Below are 9,028 nucleotides of genomic sequence, written 5' to 3'. Positions count from 1 at the left end.
GCTTACAATCTAGAGCTTTGTTTTCCAATCCATCAGATACATTGTATCCCTCTTGTCTCAATGGGGACCCGCAAGAAACCAGGTGAACCCCCCCTATCCTGATTCTGCCCCATCCCTCCCATAGGCCCCCAGGACAGGGTGCTTTAGGGTTGCCGTGCTGTGTGGGGCAGGGGGTCAGCGTCCCCGCCGCATCACCCGGGAACATTAAAAGAGGGACTGGCGTCTTAACCTATCCAAATAGATTGCAAGCTCTTTTGGGCGAGACCAAAGCATGTCCTCGGTCACGCGTGATATCCCATTTACTTTATTTCCTTGCAGGGGGAGGGGGGGGGGGGAAAGGGGTTAATGCTAGATGTGTGGGAGGAAAGACATGGAGCAGCTGCAGCAGACTGGCCATGAAGGGGTTAAACACAGGAAACCGTGTGTGTGTGGGGGGGGGGCAATTAACCGCGGCCGTGCAATCAGCGGGGTGAGTTCCTCGGTCCCCAACGACTGGGCGAGACTGCGGGCGCTGCGTTCAGTGCAGCTGCCTGGCTGAGAAGGGGTTAAACGCAGCTCCTCCCTGCACTAATTCACAGAAAGCGCTTTACTGAATCCATAGTGGAGGGGAGGGAAGGGTCAGGGAGGGAAAGCACGAGCCGCCCCTCCTTATAATCACCCTGACAATGAGACCGTGCCTATGACATCACACAGAAGGGGAGTGATTTGTATCACAGTTCACTTTGTCACACACATCACTTCCTCGCTGCCATCGGAGGGCAGTTCTGGACTGGAGATAACTGGGGGGGATCGCGGCGGACCCAGGGGGGGGCGGCCGTCTGCTTTTCGGAGGCACCGCTGCACGCTTGGCTTTTCCCAAAGCTGGGACCGCATGAGCTGCCCCGATACATGGCTCTGCCCAACCATGACACCCACGATCCGCCATCCAGGAGAGTATATTCAAGGTAGGAACATGCCCTGCACGGGGGTAACTGGGCATCGGAGAAAGGGGACATCTGGATGTGTGGTGAATAGAGGGCAGTCGGTGACAGGTGACGGATCACGGGATAGGCTGGGGCAGATCTCAAGGTGGATGGGAAGGTAAAGAGAAGGGCGAGGGTCTTGGGGAGCCCGGGGGTGCATAAAGGGGCACGGGGAGAAGGGGCGATGAATGGGAACTGGACACAGGTGGCATAAAGGGGAGCCCTGGATGATGTCGATGGTTTTAGAAGAGGGGGCGAGACAGACAGGGGTAATTACGGTCAGAAATATAGCATGGGGTTTTCACGGGGCAAAAGGATGAGGAGCATGAATACTAACTGGGCTTTTGATGCTGGACCAATGCCTTCCGACTTATGAATGTGGGGGGCCGCGTAGCATTGAGAATCCTGTGCTGCGGGGGGGGGGGGGACACCAAATCACATCAAAGATATGTGCCCCATTGGGGCCGCTCTGGGACAGTTACAATGTAGTCACTGATTTCCTCGAGTAACTGGAAGTCAAGTGAGTGAAATGGGGACTGGAGAATGGATGTCCACCATAAACGATGGGGGGGCAATTGATCAGACCGGGGGGTGAGAATTTCTAATCCTCTATATCTGTATCGGGTGGAGAGTTAGGTCAGGATCTGGGATCCAGAGGAGATCCAGACTAATGTCACAGGAGGCGCGTCAAAGAGACGGCGGGTTCAGGTATTAGCCCAGCGAGAGACAACCCAACCCAAGAGGCGTCTAGAGCACTCGCTACTAGGCTTTGGTTTTCCAAAAATGGCAGATAATTAGACTTGAAACAATTGTTTCCCCGTCTAGTTTCCGCGACAGATAACATCACGTGCATCTTGACCTTTTTGTTGGATTTCGGGATCGTGGGTGGTCTTGGAGACACATGACATCGAGATAAGGGGAGTTTGGCTCGACACTATGGCCCACAGAGCTTACGGTCTGATGTTTGCTATACCGCCATAGTGGGCCATAGTGTCCAGTCGAGATGGTTAAAAGGACAATCTCCACCAGCGCAAATGTTTCTTCTCCTGCTTGCCTCGTTTCCCTTTTTGAGGATAAAACTTGAGTAACTCAAGAAGTACCTGGTTCCGGGACCTGCATACTTGGTGTAACTTGAGGGACGTCCATGAATGGAACGGTCTTGAGATGCGGGTTCTGAATAACACGCTTTAGGGACCCATCTCCAAAATTGTCTTCAACCCCACGGTTCATCCTCTGATCTACTTTGATGTTTCTTCTTCGACCAAGTAAGGAGGCTCTTTGCGTGTTCTTTAAGCCAACCTGGAACGCCTGGACTTGAAGTTCCAGAACGTGATACTTCTTGACTTGTTGAGCTTCGTTAACCAAACCCTTGTATGAGGGTTTCAGATTTTGCCAATGGAGTTGCCGCTACAGAACCCTGGAAAAATTGAGCTAAGACCATGGGCTTCCAAGGAGGCCGGTCCTTAAAGGTTTACCCCAACGAATTAGCCCTTCTGGTAACATTCCGGGACTTTGTGGCTGACTTTCTAATGTTTGACGGCACCCAACGGCGTTTCCGCATCAATAACTAGAAAATCAAATCTCATGCGACTACTGTATCAAAACTTTGCAAAGCGGTTCGAGCTGAGGCTCTTTCTAGGCTGATGAACATCCGCTCCGTGTCCACGTCGGTGGGAGATCTGAGGCCGAGCTAGCCTGGGAAAAAAAAGTCTACCATGTTCATTTTTTGCCCAGAAATCAATTCCATAATTCCATACCTGGAGATACATTTCCCACCACCCGACCTTGGTCGCCATGAAGCAGATGTAATGTCTACAGAACGGTTGGCGATTGGACAGAATTCCTAGGGGCAATATTTCTCTGGGAGAGGCACAATCGTTCCTCCTTGCCCCAAGCTCCGGATCAAATACTTCTAATGACCTTCTGGAACTCTTCAAATGGTCTTTCTAGAAGAAACATCATTAATAGATTTTGTTGAAGCAACGTTCTACCGGAAAGTGACATTTAACCAGTTATTCCAGCCCAATGTCGGACATCATGCCTATCTAGAGGGTCTTCTAGCTTCTTCTTGATTTAGGTTTGAGTCTTTGGAGGAAAGTGCCCAACGGAGCAAATTCCATGTTTCTATATCGCAGTTGGGTTCTGGAAGCTGCTCTGCACGTTATCTCCGCTCTCCCGCTGAGAACAGAGTTCCGCTTTCCCAAATGATCTTCTTTTTATCTGCTAACTTTTATCCGTTCATCCACTTCAGCAGCACATTTGCTTTAAGTATTTGCCATAACGCCTCTTGAAGAAGAAACATGTCCTCCCACCATGTCTAGATACAACGTTACAATCCCAAAAGTATGATGGATCTTAGAACTTTAAGGCTTGGAGGTGATATAAGGAAGTTTTCCTTTACTGAGAGGGTGGATGATAAGTGGAACAGCCTCCCAGCAGAGGTGGTAGAGGGTAATACAGTGAGGGTATTAAACGTGCATGGGATAGACATACGGCTCCTGAATCTAAGACTGATTGAGGTTCTTAAATCAGTTGATTTTGAAGCTTAAAAATGTAACCAACAAAGAAATCTTTTCCCTTTTCCAACATTCTCGGTCCTTCTTCTGATGGATCATACCACCCCGCTGCGGCTGTTCTGGGGGAGGACAGAATTTTCCCATTCCAGACGCGCCACACCCTGCCGCTCCCCGCCAGTAGGACTGGCCGCGCATACGCCGATGTGTGTAGCATTTGTAACCCGAGCGTATCATTTGGTTAAAGGACTAGAAATTATAGGCTTCGTGCATCGGCTACATTGGAATGATCCAGTCGGGACGGGAAATTCCTGGCCGCTCGCCGGAGTCCGGAGTTCTGTTACTTTTAGAGCTAAAGAGCTTAGTGGGATTTGCATCTAACATTGAATTGTTGAGGTTTTTCCTTATTATCTCTTAAAAAAACCCAAACTCCCCTGATGCCCCTCTTCTCTAGGAGGTCGGAATGTTTGCTGGGTATGAGGGGATCGCAGGGTTCTACAGCCCTAAAAGCCCCGATAATGTGTATAGAAACCCTAGGAATTCACCTAAAAGCCGCACTGTTAATTAATTGACATCTAATTACCGAAAGGTTCTACAGGCTCTAAAGAGCGACTTTTCAAAAGAAATTTAGGAACCCCCGTGGTCTGAATATCATCTGGCACGACCAATACGCAAAGGGTTAAACCAGGTGCCAAATGCGTTCCTGCTTCGCTGGTTATAGTTCTGGGTTGTGATCGGTTATCCGCTAAGTACGGAAAATTCACCAAAAGCGTAAAACACTGATTTTATTCCGATTGATGCCGGTTTGCAACATTTTATATAAAATGTTAAAAATATTTACATTTCTCTGGATAATTTGCAAAACGTTAAAATAACTTTTTTTTTTTTATTTAATATTTATCTATTTTTTTTTTTTAAAGAAATGGCTGAAAAGACCTTTCCTGCAGCCGTTGCAGATTGTCTTTTTTTCTTCTTTCCGAACGTCGGTTCTCGAGCCCCCCAGAGACAGATATCGGTTTCGTTGGCATGTCGCGTCCGTGTGCGGCCCAAACATTTCACGCCTCTCTAATCCGAGACGCAGCGCGAAATGCAGCCGGGCGCCCAGAGAGCGCAAGCTTAGAACACGATGGGTTACCCCCCCCCGCACGGCATGCGCCGAGACTGCAACGGTTACAGGACATCCGACGTAGGGGACAGCCAATAGAAACATATTCTTATACATATATACCTGCCGGCAGATCGGCCCCATCCGGCCCCCGTCTAGTCGTCCGTTTCTCCTGCTGTAAAGACTCAAACCTTAATCAGTCGTTGGTCTCGTCTTAGATTCGGGAGCCGTATGTCTATCCCGCGCATGTTTAATACCCTCACTGTATTACCCTCTACCACCTCTGCTGGGAGGCTGCTCCACGTATCCACCACCTGCTCAGTAAAGTAAAACTTCCGTCTGTTCCTTCTCAGCCTCTTTCGGCGCTGGACATTGTCGCTCGCACACCTTCTGGCGCTGAAAGGGTTATGTAGTCCCCCCCCAAATGAGTTAAACCCGGATACCTGCCGATTATCCCCGAGGACAGGTACAGACAGGAGGTTCATCCCGCTGGCGGTTCGGTCGATGATGTCATAATATTACGATACGATCGGCCAATGGGATGGGAACGTTTTCTTAAGAGGGCGGCTTTATCTTTCAAATCGTCTCGATAAGCTGTTATAGGAGTTCAGGCTCTATCCGGGGGATCGGGCTCTGAGATGCCTTCGTTTTGGCACCGCGGAAGCTTCAAGATACCTAAACCGAGGTGGAGTACTTGCTGGTGCCTCCTCCCAGCCGACAAGGTCCATACTAAAAGGTAAAGCTCTTCTCTTTCTATAACTTGATCCATACATTTGATTTAATTACGGACGTTTTGCTACGGACTGCCGATCCCCCGGGATGTCTCAAACCTTAATCAGTCAGATTTAATGTTTAAATTCCCTCGCTGAATTCGCCTCTGCCGGGAGGCTGTTCCACTTATCCACTACCCTCTCAGTAAAGTAAAACTTCCTTCCATTCCATCTAAGCCTCTGACTCTCTAGTTTTGGATTCTGGCCTCTTCTTCTAACATTTCTCCCAAGTTTATTTCACTAATCAGCAAAATCATCTTTCTGCAAAAATTCTGCCCGCAACCAGAGCGGTTTTCTTAAAATTCCTTTAAAATTTAAAAATAGGAGCTTTGTGGCCTGGAAACCTCAGAATAATAATAATAATAGTAAAATGCATGAATTTAACACCAAAAAAAAAAAAAATACTGGCTTTTGTTGCTAGGCAGAAGAATATTAGATTTTTGTTTTAAAGGATCGTGTTCTGTCGCCCGAGGGGAAGGCGATGAGTTACCGCTCCGGAACGTGGCGTGTATTCAGGCAACGCCAGTCAAAACATATTTTTCTACAAAACAAAAAAAATAATAATAATTTTAAAAAATCCTGACCTTGAGTCCTGCGCCAGTACTTGGCTTTCACAGCAGATTCTGAGTTAGTTTTTAGTGTTAAAGCTGCTGTTCCACTGCAAGCGAAAAAACCTTCAGCCGATCGGTGATTTTATTCATTCTTCTGAAGGTACCTTTTAAGAAGCTGTTCCGGTTTCTATGGGAACGGCCTATCGGAGTCTCCTTTCCTGTCATGTGACAATTAAGCATTCCCTGAAAAGAGCCCAAATCAGGCAAAAAATGTAGCTAAATGAAAGAATTACTCCTGGGACGGGTTTGGGCGTCTAACACACCAGGAATGATGTTTTATAATCTGGGCCTGGACTGGTCATCGGGCACATTGGGTCTCGTTTTAGATTCAGGAGCCGTGTGTCTATCCCATGCATGTTTCATACCCTCACTGTATTACCCTCTACCACCTCTGCTGGGCGGCTGTTCCATTGATCTATGAACTTCTCGGTAAAGAAATGCCAGGAAAGCCTAAAACTTCTTATTCTCAGCTCAGAAAAAATAACGCGTGATATTTATATATTTACATTGATACAAAGCGGTGTAAATATGGTGATAGAGCGTACGGCAGGCACGGGGTTAAGCGGAGGCGTAATAAGATTAGTAGCGCGCGTGCGTGGGTGGCCGGCAGCGAGACTCGCCATATGCTCTCCTGGCTGCCATGGCGGCCGAACGCTTCGCCGAAATGTTTATTTGTTAAAAGTGAAAACACCAGATTTTCTCGCAGCTCCCAAAAGATCCTGGAAATGTTATCTCTGGCGCGCCACGGCGGTCCTCGTTCCAGAAGTTAAAGCGCCGAGGCCGATCGGGGTCTTTTTGGGATAGAAATATTACAAACAGGGGCCATAATCTAACACTAAAGGGGCCGAGGCTGAGAAGGAATGTAAGGAAGTTTTACGTTACAGAGAGGGTGGTAGATTAGTGGAACAGCCTCCCAGCAGAGGTGGTAGAGGGTAATACAGTGAGGGTATTAAACATGCATGGGATAGACATACGGCTCCTGAATCTAAGACGAGACCAATGACTGATTAAGGTTTGAGTCTTTAGAGCAGGAGAAATAAATGGGCAAAGAGGGGCTAGTCAAGGTGTTGCTCATAAGAGCTGACGCTCTAAAGGTTTAGTTTGCATGGCACAGGGTGTTATCGGGGACGGGGGGATTAAAGAGGGTATATAAGGGCCTTTTGGGGGGATTTTGAAGAAGCCGTCTGGTTGGCGTTGAGAGGGGCCGGTGAAACGCGTCGGTCTCTGTGTGAGCGGGGGAGGGGGGGCTCTTTGTGTTCCGTCTGTCGGGCCGGCCAGACTCTGGAGGAGGAAGGAAGGAAGTTGTTGCCGTGAAATGCCGTCCGCCGCTCGACGACTCAGACAAATGAAAGCTGTCTTAATGACCGTTAATGACAATAGGAAGCGCGGCTGCGTTTATATCGCCCCCACTCGCTTCCATCAGATGTTGGTGGTGATTGGATGATTCCTGCTGGCCGGGGGTCATGTTATGACATCATACCTCCAAGATGAGGCCAGAATGCTGGATAGCCTCTGGGTCCAATGAGAGGTCATTTTAGTTTACAGGTTAAATGGTAGATAAGTGGAACAGCCTCCCAGCAGAAGCTCCTGCTTTCTGTTGTATTGATTTGCGCCGAACTCGGTGACCTTAATATTTGTCGGTGATTTTTAATGAAGTCTCCCTCGTCGTCGCTGGTTGATAACGCGCGGCCATAAAACGCGTAGGCGCATGTTTGCTGTCGGAGTTACAGCAGGGAGGCTGTTTGTTTAGCGCCTGTGACTCCGAACTGACTCTGGATCTTTTTTGCGGGGAAGGAATTAAATGCTGTGAAGAGGTTTTAGCTCTTCAGGACTGTCAGGGTTTTTACCCCGGAGTCTCAGGGTCTCGGGGCAGATTCTCCGGCTCACACAGTCTGACTCCTTCCTATTCTCCCCCCGCTGTGATCATATATAAGGCTCCCAGTTGCTTTCGCTCCCAGTATGTTGCAGTTGATATCCCTGCTTGAATGCAGGTGACTCCGTTAAGTGTATCTTTAAGTAATAGCAAGTCAAGGTTTCCATGACTTGAGGGCAGAGAAGAGAAAGAGAGCGAGGGGATGGGAGAGAAGTGGTAGATAAGTGGAACAGCTTCCCAGCAGAGGTGGTAGAGGGTAATACAGTGAGGGGATTAAACATGCACGGGGTAGACATCCGGCTCCAAGACGAGACCAAGGATCAAGTAAAGCATTTTATTACGGGTGTATTTTTGTGATAATAATACTTTTACTTGGGTTAAGCTTTTCGGAAGGAAAAACAGCCATGTGGTTTAGCGCTCTATATTGTTTTTCTCTAGAGGGGGGGGGGTTAGTGCTTTAAACGACGGCATATGGCGAGCCAGGGGTAGATCCGCTTTGTCATTGATGAGATATCGGAGATTTGCAGGATCAGAAAGGATTCCTCTCCATCTGGATACGGCCAGTATGTGGGGTGGGGGGGGGCAAACGCTCGCGTCGGACCTCCGCTCTGTCTTGGATGGTTGGAGCTCCTGGACTCTCCGGTGAAAAACTCCCAGAAGACCCTCATCTCCCCTCCAGTCCTTTCCTCGTCTCTCCAAACCGAAGAGCGTCTCTCGGGAAGTTTTCCGGCCGTGCCCCGGAGGTTCCTCGAGGTCCACAGCCTCGGAATGTTAACGTAGACATCGGAATCGGCGTCGGTCTCCATTCATTCCGAAGCTGGAGAGCTCCGAGGCCCGACGGGACGACATAAAACCGAGCAGCTGTCAAGACGTCCCCCCCACACACACACACGCTGGATACAATGTATTTCTTGTGACAGCTGAAGTAGAAGGTGCCACGGAGAACCGTCAGGATTCCGTGACGGTGTTTGGAAGACCACCGCGGAGAGGCCCAGCTGGCCCCCCCGAAAAAGAAAAACCGGCCAAGGCAGGAAATTGCTTCTCTCCTCTCGGGGAAAAAAAAGTATCCAATGAAATAATGAGTTATCTGTTCTCCAGAGGAGATGTTTAGACCTTTCACAGGGTTTCTGTTAGTTGGCCACCAGTTTATGAGGAAGAAGATAAGCATCAAGCCCAAGTTGAGGGATTGTCCTC

This window comes from Sceloporus occidentalis, unplaced genomic scaffold (assembly GCF_023333645.1).
Source record: "Sceloporus occidentalis isolate IW3139 unplaced genomic scaffold, rSceOcc1.0.p SCAF_127, whole genome shotgun sequence".
In the NCBI taxonomy this organism is placed as follows: Eukaryota; Metazoa; Chordata; class Lepidosauria; order Squamata; family Phrynosomatidae; genus Sceloporus; species Sceloporus occidentalis.
The sequence above is the reverse complement of the archived record's forward strand: the minus strand, read 5'-3'. Positions refer to the sequence as shown.